This window comes from Sus scrofa, chromosome 1, assembly GCF_054392235.1.
Source record: "Sus scrofa isolate SSC_HxYL_T2T_F1_AM1 chromosome 1, Sscrofa_HxYL_maternal_Yorkshire_Landrace_v2.0, whole genome shotgun sequence".
Lineage (NCBI taxonomy): Eukaryota > Metazoa > Chordata > Mammalia > Artiodactyla > Suidae > Sus > Sus scrofa.
This window is the reverse complement of record NC_139383.1, coordinates 269,289,147-269,306,100: the sequence shown is the minus strand read 5'-3', so window position 1 is coordinate 269,306,100 and position 16,954 is coordinate 269,289,147.

Genomic DNA, 16,954 nt, shown 5'->3' with positions numbered 1-16,954 from the left:
GCAGGTGAATTTCAATGATAACTGAATTAACTCTGAAACAAGTACAATATCACTGTAACACTTTTCCATTTAAAAAGTGCTATTCCTTTTATAGAGTCCTTTCATATAGATTCAATGAGGTCTCTGGAAACACAGACCCATAATATAGGTAAGAAAATCAAATTATAAATAAGGAGGATAGATTGACAAAACTCTTAAAAAGAGAAAAAAAAATCAGGGCACAAATTTTAGCAGTATGAAAAGAAACTAATATTTTGTAAGTACGTATTTCATGTCAAAGAACTATGGGTAAATATCGAATATATCCTATCTTACTTAAACCTCATTATTCAAGGCCTCAAATTAACATTTCTTCACAGAATCTATTCTGGAAACTCTCAGCCTTAATGCATATACCTCTTCTTCCTAGTACCAATGCCCCCAAAATGTAGATATGACAGTAAAAATACTGCAAACATTTAAAAGAATTAGAAGTGTCTTCATAAATTGAAATAGGGCTTATCTAAGAAATGGGACTTTGTAATGTATCCCCTTGGCCAGGCTGAACTACTCTCCCCGGAATCCTCTTTCCTCTGTATTTCAGGTTTGAATACACCACTAGCAACATTATCCTGGGACATCTGGAGAGCAGAAGGAAAGCAACAGCCACTTTGGGTTTTATGCTCAAAAACAGTCTGAACAGGTACTTTATAGCTCACCTGCTGGTTTACCTTGGTGCTGTGAGGCAACAGCCAGGCCTGCAACTATTTCACTTTTTCAGGATCTTCTTTTAGCTCTGCCTACTTCCGAACCAGGAGTGTATTTAGCTCTGTGATGAGGACATCAGATTTTCCTGCAGGACATCCATGTATCACATTTCATGGCATTGAGAACGGTCCTGGGTTTCTGATCATTCCCAGAGATTGTATTTCATCAACTCCAGGACATCAATGCTCTCCTTCCTTAATGTCTATTTTACCTGCCTGTGACAACAGCCATATATAGGGGGTTTAACCAGTGCCACTACTGGGCAAAATCAAATCCCTATCACAAATATATCCTTAATATTTCTCTTTCCCTCGCTGAATCCTACCTGATACATAATTTGTCACGGAGAGAGTTTATAGAAGAAAGGTATCGTACAGGTGGTTTTTCTGGACTATTCTGGATTATCTTTTTTCCCCTCTCATTTAGTGAGATTTAAAGATTCAAACCACTCCTACTTCCAGTGCTTAAGGAGACACTAGTAGTCCACACGGTGTCGTGCCAGAAGTGTTATGCAAATTGTCACCTGCAGACCTGTAATCAAAAGCCTATAGAAAATAAGCCTAAGTATATGCTGCCATAGAATATTTTAGTTAAAATAAGGCATCTAATGCTGTTGATTGGTTCTAAATGTACAGGAAACATGGGGGAAGAAAATGATGAATGTACAACTTTACCAGCTAAAGTCTGCATAACAGACCTGAAATTGTCTATGTACGCCCTAAAATAACCAGTATCTCTTTAGGACCATAGGCCCTGGATTTCTGAAAACCAGACCCAAAGTCTCATCTTTCAGGGAGCTAAATTATGATGCAAATTGAGTCCCCCAACTCCTGAGGATCTCTGTTATTAAAGGTTGGGCATTAATCAGAGATAAATAAAACCCTGAAATACACAATGAGGCACAGGGGTATATTCCAATAAATTTGGGGATTTTGGACCCCTAAATGCTGTGGAGTCTTCTTTGACAATAGAAGCAACCCTTCCACGCCTAACGAAGCTGTGATGGTCTACAAAGGACCACTGATGCTACTCAGGAACCACCTCTACTTGTAATATACTTTGCTTCTAGGCCTGTAATATACTTACGTTCCATCAGGCCTCAGAGTGAACAAAAAAAGTTTAACCTACACACATGTATAATACATACCAAATCACTGATTTTGCCAACCATGACCCCACTGACCTGGAAGGTGAAACCACTATCTGGCTGCTTTAGAGTTCTCATGCCAGTAACTCAACCAGAAGTGATAGGTAACTTTTAGCAGCTGGGGTGGGTAAGCCTAACTATCATGGAGAAAATGACTTGCTATTATATAATTGGAGTAAGAAGGCATATTCCTCAAATGTGGGAGAACCCTGGTTTCTCTTTTAGTCTTCCCATGCCTGTGATAAAAGACAAAAAAAAAAAACTATAACAACTCAATTCATACAGGACTATTAGTGGACCTGACACTTAAGGACTGTCAAATTAAGATACTTAAGGAGTGACAAATTAAGATATTCCCTAAAGGAGTTCCTATGGTGGTGCAGCGGAAACAAATCTGACCAGGAACAATAAGGTTGTAGGTTCGATCCCTGGCCTTGTTCAGTGGGTTAAGGATCTGGCGTTGCCGTGAGCTGTGGTGTAGGTCAAAGATGTGGCTCAGATCTGATGTTGCTATGGCTGTGGTGTAGGCTGGCAGCAGTAGCTCCAATTCAACCCCTCGCCTAGGAATCTCCATGTGCCGCAGGTATGGCCCTAAAAAGCAAAAAAAAAAAAAAAAAAAAAAAAAAAAATTCCCTAAAGACAATAAACTATGGAACAGAGACAGTGAAAGAGGTAGTTATACATATCAGATATGACCACATAACTGGTTGAACTATGAAAACTATAAGAATTATGAACCTTATATCTTTACACTGATAAAACTGTGTGCTTTTCTTTAGTAGTTCCCTTTTCCATTCCTCTTCCATTTAACATAAGATACATTCTCTTATCTAGGTTATAGGATATGAAAGGGACAGTGTGAATCAGCTAGAACAATGAACATGACCCAAGATTAAAAGAGGGTCTTTATATCCTCCTTTGGGGAGAGGGCGACAAAGATTTACATAGCATGTGGTTGTCTAGCACAGGGTAACGCAAAGCAAAATGACCTCTTCAATTTCCTAATTTGAAAAGAGTGGACTGTGGCAGCTTTGTGATGTGTCAACTTGGCTAGGCAGAAACATTTCCCAGAAATTCCTTCTCTGTAACTTTCTGGTTATAGTGAGCAATAGGAGATACATTTTATTAGATTTGGAGAGCAGAAGTGAAGCAAAAGCCATGTTTTATAATGGTTTTTGGTTTTATAAGTCTGGGGCAGGTGCTTTGTTCTTTGTATACCTTGACATTTATCTACTGACTTACTTCATTTTACGGACAGCAGGTGGGTCTGCAACTGCTTCCTCTTCACCTGGATGCTTTCCCAGCTTCTCTCTTGGACCAGGTGAGTGCTTGGCACCATGATGGAGAGTGCTGAGGGTGCAGTTTCTCCTATAGAGCACCCATTTTGGCCAGGTTGGAGGAGTGAGATTGACAACAGATTCAAGTATGTCCTGATGGGTTCCAGTTTACGTTGGTAGGTCCCAGCTTGGACTTGCTCTCCCTTTTTTTTTTTTTTTTTTTTTTTTTTGCTTTGTAGGGCTGCACCTGACACATATGGAGATTCCCAGGCTAGAGATTGAATTGGAGCCGCAGATGCTGGTCTACGCCACAGCCATAGCAACGTGGGATCCAAGCCACGCCTGCAACTTACACCACAGTTCAGGGCAATGTGGGATCTTAATTCACTGAGAGAGGCCAGGGATCAAAACTGCAACCTCATGGTTCCTAGTCAGATTCATTTTCGCTGTGCCATGAGGGGAACTCCTCTCCCTTTTTATCTTTTCTTCCTAACTGCCTGCATGGCAGACTTCAAGTTCCAGCATCAGACACGAAGACAACAGCCTTAAGAGACTGTTTAAGCTGCTCCCTCAATGGCATAAAGCCACATTCCTGAAAACAAATTCCTTAATATTTGTTCTGCCTCTACTGAGCTCTGACTGATACAGGCCTTTTAATTAACTTTTAACCATATCCTTTGTTTCTGTGTTTCTCATTTAATGCTTCTTTGGTAATAATAATATGTCTTAATATTACTTAATATTAATAACCACTCTGGCTCTGAGTACCCAATTCTGTAACATGGGGACAATTTGGGGTATGTTAGGATCCAATGTGAAAACAGAAATCATAAATACAAAATACCCTGCACCTAGCAAGCACTCAATAATGACAGCTATTAGTATTACAAATAAACATTAGTGTCTGTTTAATAATTACAATCTCTAAAAAACCTTTGCTCTTCTAAACCCCAAGAAAACAGCCACAGAGGTAAGCATTAATATTATTATTGTTGTTGTTCTTGTTCCCATATTGCAGGTGAATAGAAAAATATCTTCAAGGGCTTATATGATATTTGGCCAAGGGTTTTTTGACTCCAAGGAAAGACAGAACTTAAACTCTTGGAATGTTCTGCCCACATTAAATGCAAATCCCCTGTTTATTCTGGTGCCAGAAAATGTCGAAATCAGAAACAAATGTGTTGATTCTCTTTCTCCTCCAACTGCCTTGCATCCTAACATTCTTAGCTTTGATGCATCCTTCCCGGTCATATTTGATATAGCTGTGCAACATCTTTTTTAGGTCAAGTCTTTGCTTCAAACACTCTATTGCCAGTTCAACTTGTCAAAAGTTGGAGGGAACATGTTTTAAGCATTCAGCAAGCATTCTTCTGAAAAGAAAACCACTATTTCTAATGAGCGTTTGAGAGCGCAGTGGATTGCAGAAACTGTTTTCTAAGATCTGTCACAAATGATTTAGTTTTATTAGTTTTAATGGCCCTTAGCTCCGGGCATGGAATATAAGTGAAAATTAAGATATTTTTCATGAGATGAAAATAGATTTCAATCAGAGAGAGTGTTTTTCTCCCCACCTCTTCCTATTTGCTTATTTAATTTTATTTTTGGCAGATGATTCTGGTTAAAAGGAAACCACTGTGAGAGATGGGAACACAGGAATATTCTTCCATGAGAACAAAGCACTCCTTGTAACTGGAAGCTTCTCTGTTAATTGTGTACAAGTTGGCTGATATGGCAAACTCACAGGCAGGATGGCAGAGAAAGGGCGCAATGTGTTAAATTGGGAGTTTACTCTGGGTAGGAACAAAGCAGTCAATATTTTCACTCATAACTAAAAATTTGTCTTAGGCACAGAAACAACCATGGAACCCATAGATGGCTACCAATTCATAATATCTCTTTCTTGTTGCTTCTCCTTTTCTACACTTTAGGTTTTCTTCAAAAGTTTTGTTTTTCCTCTTCGTTCTTATCACTCATCACTAACTGAAAAGTACTGTAATCTGAACAAGTCTATACACTTTATTCCCTGTAAACAAGTTAAGCGCATTTCTCAAACAACTGGATTGTTTTGCCAATCCATCCTCATTGCTTATTTGTGTGCATGGTGTGTTGGTATACGGGGTTCAGTGATGAGTGTGAGATTGTTGCAAACGCTCTGCTTTAGCATTTTCCCATCCTTTATGCCAAAGCAACTATGTGGTACAAAACCTAGGAATCCTCAGGTTTCCACTAGCTCTGCCAACCTTCTACTACCTTTATAACCTTGAGGAAGCAATTTCAATTCATGTCATAGTTTCCTCATTTGCAAAGTATTAATCTTGGGAAAGAACAAGATCATACATTTAAAACCAAAGGGGGGGGCAAATTCCTTGTCTTCATGGAGATTACAATCAAACATAGACAGTTAATAAATTCAACACAAAATTAGACATCACTGCATATTAGGAATAATTATGAGAGCTTTCTCTGTTATTTGTTGATGGCTATCTTCTGTCGTCACATGGTATTCCCTCTGCACCTCTCTCTGTCCTCATATCCTCTGCTTATAAGAATACCAGTCATATTGGAATAGGTCCCACCATAATGGTTTGATTTTATTTGCTTCTGTAAAGACCCCATATACAGTCACATTCTAAAATACTACGCTTTAAGACTTTAACATGTGAGTTTGGGAGGGGGACACCAATTCAGTCCATAATGATTATGAAAAAAAACTGTAAAAAGAAATCGGGTGCTGGTGAGTGGTTCCACATTAATGGGAAGATTCAGGGAAGAACTGACTGAGATGGTGACATCTGAACAAACTGAAGAAACGGGGAGAGTAAGCACTGGGAATACCTGGCAGGAGTGTGATTAAACAGAGGGGACACTCATTCCAAACGCCCTGAGATAGGATGGACCAGAATGTCAAAGGGCTAATGTGTTGGCCTGTGTGGCTACAAGAGAGAACAGAGATGTGACCAGTGACATAGCAGGAGCACAACATTTTTGGAGGTCTTGTGGGTGATTTTAAGGAACTGGGCTATTTCTCTGAAATAACTGGAAAGCCACTGGAAGTTCTTTTGTTTATTACATTTCATTATTATTTCTTTAATAGTTATTTACCCAATACATTTTTTTCTACTGTACAGCATGGGGACTCAGTTACACATACATATATACACATTCCTTTTTCTCACATCATCATATTCCATCGTAAGTGACTAGACATAGTTCCCAGTGCTACGCAGCAGGATCTCATTGCTAATCCATTCCAAAGCCAAGAGTTTGTATCTGTTAACTCCAAGATTCCAATCCATCGCACTCCCCCTCCCCCTTGGCAACCACAAGTCTATTCTCCAAGTCCATGATCTTCTTTTCCGTGCAAAGGTTCATTTGTGCCTTATATTAGATTCCAGATATAAGTGGTATCATATGGTATTTGTCTTTCTCTTTCTGACTTACTTCACTCAGGATGAGAGTCTCTAGTTCCACCCATGTTGCTGCAAATGGCATTATGTTGTTCTTTCTTATGGCTGAGTAGTATTCCATTGTGCATATATACCACATCTTCCTGAGCCAATCGTCTGTCGGTGAACATCTGGGTTGTTTCCATGTCTTGGCTATTGCGAATAGTGCTGCAATGAGCATGTGGCTGCATGTGTCTTTTTTAAGGGAAGTTTTGTCCGGATATATGCCCAGGAGTGGGATTGCTGGGTCATGTGGTAGTTGAATGTATAGATTTCTAAGGTACCTCCATACTGTTCTCCATAGTGGTCGTACCACCTTCCATTCCCACCAACAGTGCAGGAGGGTTCCCTTTTCTCCACACCCCCTCCCGCATTTACTATTTGTGGACTTGTGAATGATGGCCATTCTGACTGGTGTGAGGTGCTATCTCATGGTAATTTTGATTTTCATTTCTCTGATAATCAGTGATGCTGAGCATTTTTTCATGTGCTTCTTGGCCATCTGTACATCTTCCTTGGAGAAATGTCTCTTCGGGTCTTTTGCCCATTTTTCAAATTGGATTGTTGGCGTTTTTGCTGTTGAGTTGCGTAAGTTGCTTGGATATTCTAGAGATTAAGCCCTTGTCAGTCACATCATTTGAAACTATTTTCTCCCATTCTGTAAGTTGTCTTTTTGTTTTCTTTTTGGTTTCCTTTGCTGTGCAAAAGCTTGTCAGTTTGTTTAGGTCCCAATGGTTTATTTTTGCTTTTATTTCTGTTGCTTTTGGAGAGTGACCTGAGAAAACATTCATGAGGTTGATGTCAGAGAGTGTTTTGCCTATGTTCTCTTCCAGGAGTTTGATAGTGTCTTGTCTTATTTTTAAGTCTTTAAGCCACTAAATGCTTAGGGTTTGAAATGTGGCTGACATAGGGCACTCTCACTTCCCTTAATTCAAAATCCAAATATACACCTCTGAAAATCTTTCTCCTGTTGGTAGAGTGGACCAGAGACAAAAGGGTACATGAACACATACCTGAGATATTAAGAAAGTCACATAGAACCTATAAGGAAAAGAAAGACCCTGTAGTTGTTAACATATTTCATGAGACACATGGGAAAATAAAGACTACTCTCTTCAAATGACATTTAAATAAAGTGACCCTTCTCTTGACTAAAGATGGCTGAATTTTTGGAATTTGACAACAAAATACAAAATTCTTCATTCCTAGATCTGGGGATTTGAGAGGGGATACATTAGGTCTATGTTTTATGATTGGAAAGCTTGAATCTGTTTCTTCTGTGTTTTGGATTTGGATTTTAAGAGGACGATTAATGAAAATGATGGCATTCTCAAATGGAATTTATTGAGTTCAAATCGTCTATAACTTAGTAAAATAACCAAAGGAAACACATGCTGATTTATTTAGATATGTGTAGAACAGTCAGTCTAAATATAAACATATTATGATATATCAAATATGTATTACATAAAATGTAATCAGTCTGCATTTTTTTACTTAATTTTATTTCTGGGAATGTCTACTTTATGTGTGTCATAAATTATATGTTATATTTATATAATATAAATATTTGACCATATATTTATAAACAGAGTATATAAATATATTTCATACACCATACATATCATGGTGTTGTATTAGGACGGATAGTGTGTGATGAACTAATTGTTAAAAAACATGCTTGACTGTTTGGAATCTCCACAAACTTTTTATATAAGTGGTTAGCTTTCAGATATTCTAGATTTCCACAAACAAGATTAAATTTTATTCTGATTACAAAAAACAGAAAATAAATGGAAAAACTTTAAAAACTTAAAGATGTTACATGTTGACAATGTGATGATGTCAGAATACCAATGAAAGAAGTAGATGTTAAACTTCAAGAAAAGGAAAAAAAAAAAGTAATTCAGTGATACTTTCTGCTCTGCTAAGATCTCTTAAAGTCCTTTGATCAGGTTCTGTATGCTCTCTCCTGGCTTCCGTGTGATTTGTTTCTAACAGAGTGCACCTGTGACTCACGTTGGAGGGTAGCTCTTGGGTTATCACAGCACTTGGCTGGAAAGTACAGATACTCAGGAGTGCTTAGGAGTTTCCATCTGCCTGTGATGGCACTTAGCCAATGACTGGTGTAGGAGTTTCAAAACACAGCTCCTTGGCCACAGGTACACAAATTCAGATAATAAATGACACTAGAGTTTTCTCCTTTTGGGCTCCCTCTATGGATTCTTGCTTGAAATTGATCCATTGCATGACATCCTTTACTGCTCTTTTCTAATCTCTCATGCCCCTACTAAGTTTTTCTTGGGAGTATTTCCTTAGAAAGCCACGTGTGCAGAGCTATTTAGCTTAGGGGGCCAAACTAAGACAGATGACAACCCCCTCCTATTACAAAATATTGTATGGTTTTTGTGACTGTTTCATCTTGTGAGGTTCTCATTTAGACAGTTTTAAAAAATGATTCTTTAAAAGTTAAATAATTAACCTTAAATCATACAGAACTTCAAATACAAAATCAGAACTTAATCGTGAATATTTCTGAAGATGGTAGAAGGTATATTGTTTTGAATGATTTTCATTGAAGTAGCTTTGTGTGATTTTTTTTTTTTTAACTTGGAGGATCCTATTCCCAAGGCAAAGTTATAGTAGGATCAGGGACTATTTTAGGAGTTTCTTATGGGGTACATTGTATTTTCAAATCAACAATAATGGGAGTTCAGTGCGGGGCAGGGAAGGGTGCTGACAGGAGTCTGACTCAAGTGCTGTTCTACCTCTGATGCAAGACAGATATTGGATCCTGACATAATCCTTTAGAGCTGCTGATATCTTCCTTGGAGATGATTATTAATTATGAATACTCATGAGGTTAAGACAATAGCCTAAAGCACTGCTTTGCCCTATTCTTACCTATAAGTTCTCTATAAGCAATTATGAGTATTTCCAGAGGAACAGAGAGGTCTTTGCCTATTGTCCCCCCAAAATATGTGTTTAGTTAAAAACAATGGAAAATAGACCTAAAGGTTTGTCAGGTTTATTGGTTTAATATTTTTTTTGAATTTTAGAGTTACATCCTTAAAAGCAACTGTCAGTACTTAGAAAGTGTATTGTAATTGCTGTCTTCATAATTACAATAATACAGCATATGGAAAATATTTTCACTTCCAGGTGATAATTATCTTGCTTTCTACTTCACAAAGAAAAATAAAAGAAAATTTTACAAACTCATAGTATTTGTCTGCTTATATATCAATGTCATTATCCTTATATGTAAACTTCCTTCCTGTTACCCTGTATGAAGGGTCTATATTCCTATCTAAGCTTGTTCTAACCACAGCCTTCCTTGTATAGTAAGAGTTAATCCATTCTTCTAATAGTTCAGAGCATAAACCTCAATGATATCTTGAATCCCCTCTAATATTACACACTCATTTTGTTGGCAACCTTAAAACTAGATTGGCTCTACCTTCAAAGTATCCAGAATACTATTGTTAACAGTATTTCTAGTTATATTATTATGGTGACTTTCAAAATTATCTCTTAGCTGTTCCTCTTTTCCACCTGCAAGAATGGTTCTCAATAGGGGCATATTTTTATTCACCAGAGGACATTTCACAATGTTTAGAAACATTTTTGTTGGCTACAACTGGCATATACGGAACTCTCTAGTGGGTAGAGGCAAGAGACACTTCTGAATAGCCTACAATGCCTACAGGCTCCTATAAGAAAGAACTTTGGGGAGGTCCCATTGTGGCTCAGTGGTAATGAACCAGACTAGTATCAGTGAGGACGTGAGTTTGATCCCTGACCTCGCTCAGCAGGTTAAGGATCCAGCTTTGTCCTGAGCCATGGCATAGGTCACAGATGCGGCTCAGGTCCCATGCTGCTGTGGCTGTGGTGTAGGCTGGTAGCTCTAGCTCCAATTCAACCCATAGCATGGGAACTTCTGTATGCTACTGGTGTGGCCCTAAAAAGCAAAACAAAAATTCTGTCCCCAGAATGTCAATGGTATTGACATTGAGAAACCCTTAATCTATAGTCTAGTCTTGAGACAACTAGCTGAATGAGTATATGGAAAGGTGAGTCTGATCAGATCATTCCTCTGTTCAGAACTTCCAGTGGAATATTGGAAAAGGAATACAAAAATACAATACCTTTTAAAATTGCACCCCCAAAGAATCAAATACCTGGGAATACACCTGACCAAGGACTTATATGCCGAGAACTATAAAAATTAATCAAGGAAATTCAAGAAGATGTAAAGAAACGGAAAGATATTCCATGCTCCTGGGTTGGAAAAATTAATATTGTAAAAATGGCTATACTATCCAAAGCAATCTATAGATTCAGTGCAATCCCTATCAAATTACTCAGGACATTTTTCACAGAACTAGAACAAATAATTCAAAAATTTATATGGAAACACAAAAGACCCAGAATTGCAAAAGCAATCCTGAGGGACAAAAACCAAGCAGGAGGCATAAGTCTCTCAGACTTCAGGCACTATTCCAAAACCAGTCATCAAGACAGTGTGTTACTGGTACCAAAACAGACATACAGATCAATGGAACAGAACAGAGAACCCAGAAATAAAACCAGACACCAATGGTCAATTAATCTTTGACAAAGGAGGCAAGAACATAAAATGGGAAAAAGACAGTCTTTTCAGCAAGGATTGCTGAGAAACCTGGGCAGCTGCATGCAAATCAATGAAACTAGAACACACCCTCACACCATGCACAAAAATAAACTCAAAATGGCTTAAAGACTTAAAAATAAGACAAGACACTATCAAACTCCTGGAAGAGAACATAGGCAAAACACTCTCTGACATCAACCTCATGAATGTTTTCTCAGGTCACTCTCCAAAAGCAACAGAAATAAAAGCAAAAATAAACCATTGGGACCTAAACAAACTGACAAGCTTTTGCACAGCAAAGGAAACCAAAAAGAAAACAAAAAGACAACTTACAGAATGGGAGAAAATAGTTTCAAATGATGTGACTGACAAGGGCTTAATCTCTAGAATATCCAAGCAACTTACGCAACTCAACAGCAAAAACGCCAACAATCCAATTTGAAAAATGGGCAAAAGACCCGAAGAGACATTTCTCCAAGGAAGATGTACAGATGGCCAAGAAGCACATGAAAAAATGCTCAGCATCACTGATTATTAGAGAAATGAAAATCAAAATTACCATGAGATAGCACCTCACACCAGTCAGAATGGCCATCATTCACAAGTCCACAAATAGTAAATGCGGGAGGGGGTGTGGAGAAAAGGGAACCCTCCTGCACTGTTGGTGGGAATGGAAGGTGGTACGACCACTATGGAGAACAGTATGGAGGTACCTTAGAAATCTATACATTCAACTACCACATGACCCAGCAATCCCACTCCTGGGCATATATCCGGACAAAACTTCCCTTAAAAAAGACACATGCAGCCACATGCTCATTGCAGCACTATTCGCAATAGCCAAGACATGGAAACAACCCAGATGTTCACCGACAGACGATTGGCTCAGGAAGATGTGGTATATATGCACAATGGAATACTACTCAGCCATAAGAAAGAACAACATAATGCCATTTGCAGCAACATGGGTGGAACTAGAGACTCTCATCCTGAGTGAAGTAAGTTAGAAAGAGAAAGACAAATACCATATGATACCACTTATATCTGGAATCTAATATAAGGCACAAATGAACCTTTGCACGGAAAAGAAGATCATGGACTTGGAGAATAGACTTGTGGTTGCCAAGGGGGAGGGGGAGTGCGATGGATTGGGATCTTGGAGTTAACAGATACAAACTCTTGGCTTTGGAATGGATTAGCAATGAGATCCTGCTGTGTAGCACTGGGAACTATGTCTAGTCACTTACGATGGAATATGATGATGTGAGAAAAAGGAATGTGTATATATGTATGTGTAACTGAGTCCCCATGCTGTATAGTAGAAAAAAATAATGTATTGGGGAAAAAGAAAGAAATAAATAATTACATATTATTCCATAGATTGTTGTAATCATTTTCTACAGCATTTTAGGTAGAAATTTGGCAAATAATTAAAAGTTTATTTCAATTTGTTATTATCTCTTATATGTACCTCTTTTATGGGTGGGGATCCTTTGAAAAAATACTGGGTACATGAAGTAAGATGCCACCTTTCCTCTGTCTCATAACCACACATCATTTGACAGCAATCTAAACCTACCCAAAATACCTCATTGAAAGTAGACTGACTTATTCAGTACCAAAATCTAACTGTATCCCAATCTCACTGCAAACTCTAACCAGTTTATTGACAGGTGCAGAATGTATCAAGATAAGTAATAAGTTACTAAGGAAGGACTCCACTCATTAATTCTGACATAGTTTCAGAGCATTTTGTACTGAAAAGGGAAATCATGATATATATACAAAGTCAATAGTTTTGACATCAGAATACTTAGTCCCCATCTCAGTTTCAGTCATTTGTGATACAATTTCGCCAACTGTATTTAACATAACTAGCCTGTAAGATGAAGATAGATATAATTACTCACAAGACTGCTGAAAGGGTAAATGAAGTACATATGAAGAAGCTTCTCTATAATCTCATGTGCGGAATAACAATGCAATATACAGCGCTTTGACAGTGTGTTTCCATCTAATCAATAACGCTGATACTGATATTCCTAGCAGTAGCTGGTTATGTTAAAAATTAAAAATAATATTTTTATTTTTACCCAACGTTAACTCATAGGCAATATTTGATCAAGGCTAATAAAAATATTAATTTTTAAAAAATAAAATTTCCCATTTTCTTGACTAGCAAATAATGGGAAAGCCAATGGTGTGCATGTGTATGGACGTGTGTGTGTGTGTGTGTGTGTGTGTGTGTGTGTGTGTGTGTGTGTGTGAGAGAGAGAGAGAGATAAAAAGAGATAAAGAGATTGAGAAAGACAGAGTAAGAATAAAGAGAGTCGTCAATTAAGTTTGAATTTCATATGATTTAACCTCTCATCCTAAATCTAGCTATTAATTCCATATTCCTAACAGAATGAGAATAAACGAATTATCCCAAGAAATGTTATCATATTTTTTAAACCGATGGAAATTAAATTGAGTAGAAAGCTCAAGAGGAGTTTTTTTTTTTTTCTAGTAAGATTTAATGTCGAGTTGCATACACCAAAAGGTCAGGACAGAGTTTGTTCAAGCCTCTGAATTTCTTAGACGTTCACAAGATCAAATCAGTAAAAGCTGTGTATCAACCCATCACTTAGTGGTCAATAGTTTAAAGAACAAAACTGATCCAAAACCTCATGATTTCAAGTCCCTCTGGTCCATTTTTAGAAACAAAATATGGTAGTTCCAAGTTTACATAAACTAATGTGTCCTACTGAATGAAACAGTAGAATGAAGATTGGAGCAAGATGCGTAAGAACATTAAAAAGAGATCAAGGACTATCATTCACCAGCTGCATGAATCTTGGACAAAATACATCTATTCACACACTAAGTTTCCTTAGCTGATAAAACAACTTATACACAACTGAAAATAAACTTTAGACCACCTAAATTTAATTATTTATGAAGTAACAAGTCTAAACCTGTCTATACAAAATTAAAAGTTAGTTATTTATGCGATTTGAAAAGCATGAAAAATTGTGTTTCTTGTTCTTCATTATCCTTAGCATTGCTACCCAGGAGTTAAGTCATTTTTATGTACTACATTTAGTTTACATAAAATCAATGAATGTTTTACCAGATTAAAGCTAATTTGAAATCACTGTCATATCCAAAAGAGATGAATTTGAGACAACAGAAGATGGAGAGTGGAAGAAATAATACCTTTTGGGAGCGCAGGCTTTCAATTGGGAAAGTACTGGCACATTTTAAAAATTCATGTGGTCACTTTAGACCTTGATGGAGTAAACTGGTACTAGATCAGCCCCCTTTCTGTAAATAACTATAAAACTGTATAAAATACATGAAATGACAATTTTCAGATGTTAAGAGGCTGTACAAGCCTTTGATACGTGACAGAAAGATCCTCATGAAAGCCCCAGCTTCTGCACTGACAGAAATTCACAGATTGCAGTGCAAGTGATGAAAACACAAACTGTTTCCAGCCTGATGAAGTCAGAATGAAAAGAATAGGGTATACATCTGCTGAAGTGGCTGAAGTTGTGGAAAAGGATAGTAGGGAAAAGGGGGCAGCATAGAAAGATACCCTAGAAATGTGTATAGGCAACAATGAATTAAAAGCTACGAATAACAAGGATAAGATTCCATAAGATCGATCAGAGAACACATACTGGGAAGCTGAGAGATGACAAGAGGTTCAGAAGTCACAGAGTACTGGGAAACTGGCATTCTTACGTGCCAGAGAGGAAAAGACCTCACTGAATATTCTGAGTTTTCAATTAAGACACCAAAAGGGTCACAACTAAGGAATAAGAATAATCTAACTCTGGACTAAGAACTCTTCTAGACCCACTGAAATAGTTACTATAATCAAATCTCAAAGGATAAAGCTCAGCCCCCAAAAACTGACTACTTGCCAGAAGAAAATTTGACATTCTCTAAAAGAAAAGGACAAAATTCAGAATCTCAAAACTACAGCATCCATGTTGTCCCGTACGTAATAAATAAATAAGTATATAAGCAGAAAACAATGACATAAAATGAGGGAAATTGTAGTCAATTAAAACAAATCCATAGATTATGGTGATGTTGACATTATAGACAATGACTTTATAGGCAGAAGAACTATATAAAACAGCTATTATACAAATCTTAAGGATTTAAAGGAAAAGATGAATATAATGAGCAAAAAGATGAGGAATGCCAACATGAAATCAACTTTCAAGAGAAACAAATGGGAATTCTAGAAAATTATATGACCTGATATGAAAATGTCCATAGATACATTTACTAGGATACTTCAAAGCAAAAAAAAGAGAAGATTGGTAAACTGACTGCAGGGTAAGAGAAACTATACAAACATAAGATAAGAGAGAAAAATGTCTGAAAATAGGAGAACAAGACTCTAGAGATCTATGGATAAATATCAAGTAGTCTTCAATAATTTTAATAGGAGTAGAAAGAGGAGATTTGCATACAAATATTTGAAGAACTGAAGGATTAAATACTGCATATTTGATGAAAAAGTATTAGTATCTAGGGCATGGAAGTACAATATATTTCAAGAAAGATGAACACACACACATTCAACACACATACACAAAAGCATATTTAATCAAATTTTTTAAAGTCAATTTTGTTTAAAGTCAATAAAATGTATCTTAAATGAAGAAGAAAAGAACACTGCATTAAGGAGAAAAAGTAAAATTAATAACAGAAATAAACACACACCATAGATAGACATTTTTCATATAAGTAAAAGTTGAGAGAATGTTTCCCAACAAAACTGTATTATTAAAAATAATAATGTAAAAGAAAATTCTTTTTCAGGCTAAAGAAAAAAACACCGAATGGAAACAGATTTAAATGAAGGAATGAAGAGCACCAAATAAAATAAATACCTTGATAAATATAAAATAATCTTTGATAGTGTTAAAATATAACTTCATAAAGCAAAAATAATGAGATCCCTGATGGCATAGTGGGACAAAGATCAAGCCTTGTCACTGCTGTGGCGTGGCTTTGATCCCTGGCTTAGCAACTCCCACATGCTGTGGACGTGGCCAAAAATAAAAGAAATAAGACACTGTGACTGATTACATGTAAAAGGTAAATATATAGAAATGATAGCACAAAAAAAGAGTAAGGAAGAAAAGGAAGTACTATATACTGCTTTAAGATTCTAATCTATTAATTAGTATAATTAATATTGTCTGAAAATAAATTATGATAGAGCAAAACTATACACTTTAAACCCTAAAGAAACAAATCCAACAATTATGTTTTTTATTGGCTTAGCTTATTTATATTAAACATGTGAAAATTAAAAAGAAAAGTAAGAAAGCACTCAATTCAAGGGCATGAACACACAGAATATCTACAAACAAATATCAGGATGATAGGCTTACATCCAATAGTATAATGAATTGCATTAAATGCAAATTTATTAAAACACTAATTAAAAAGTAGACAATATCAGACATAATACATGCTTTATATAAGAACACACTTAAAATAACAATTTAAAAGTAAAATGATATAAAATTATATATCATGTAAACACTAACTGTAAGGAAGCTGGAGTAGATATGCCAATATTGGAAAAAAGAAATTACAAAACAAGGAATATTATCAGAGGTAAGGCAGGATATTTCATAACATAAAATCAATTCATCAAGACAACATAAGAAAATTTTAAAAAAGGATTTTC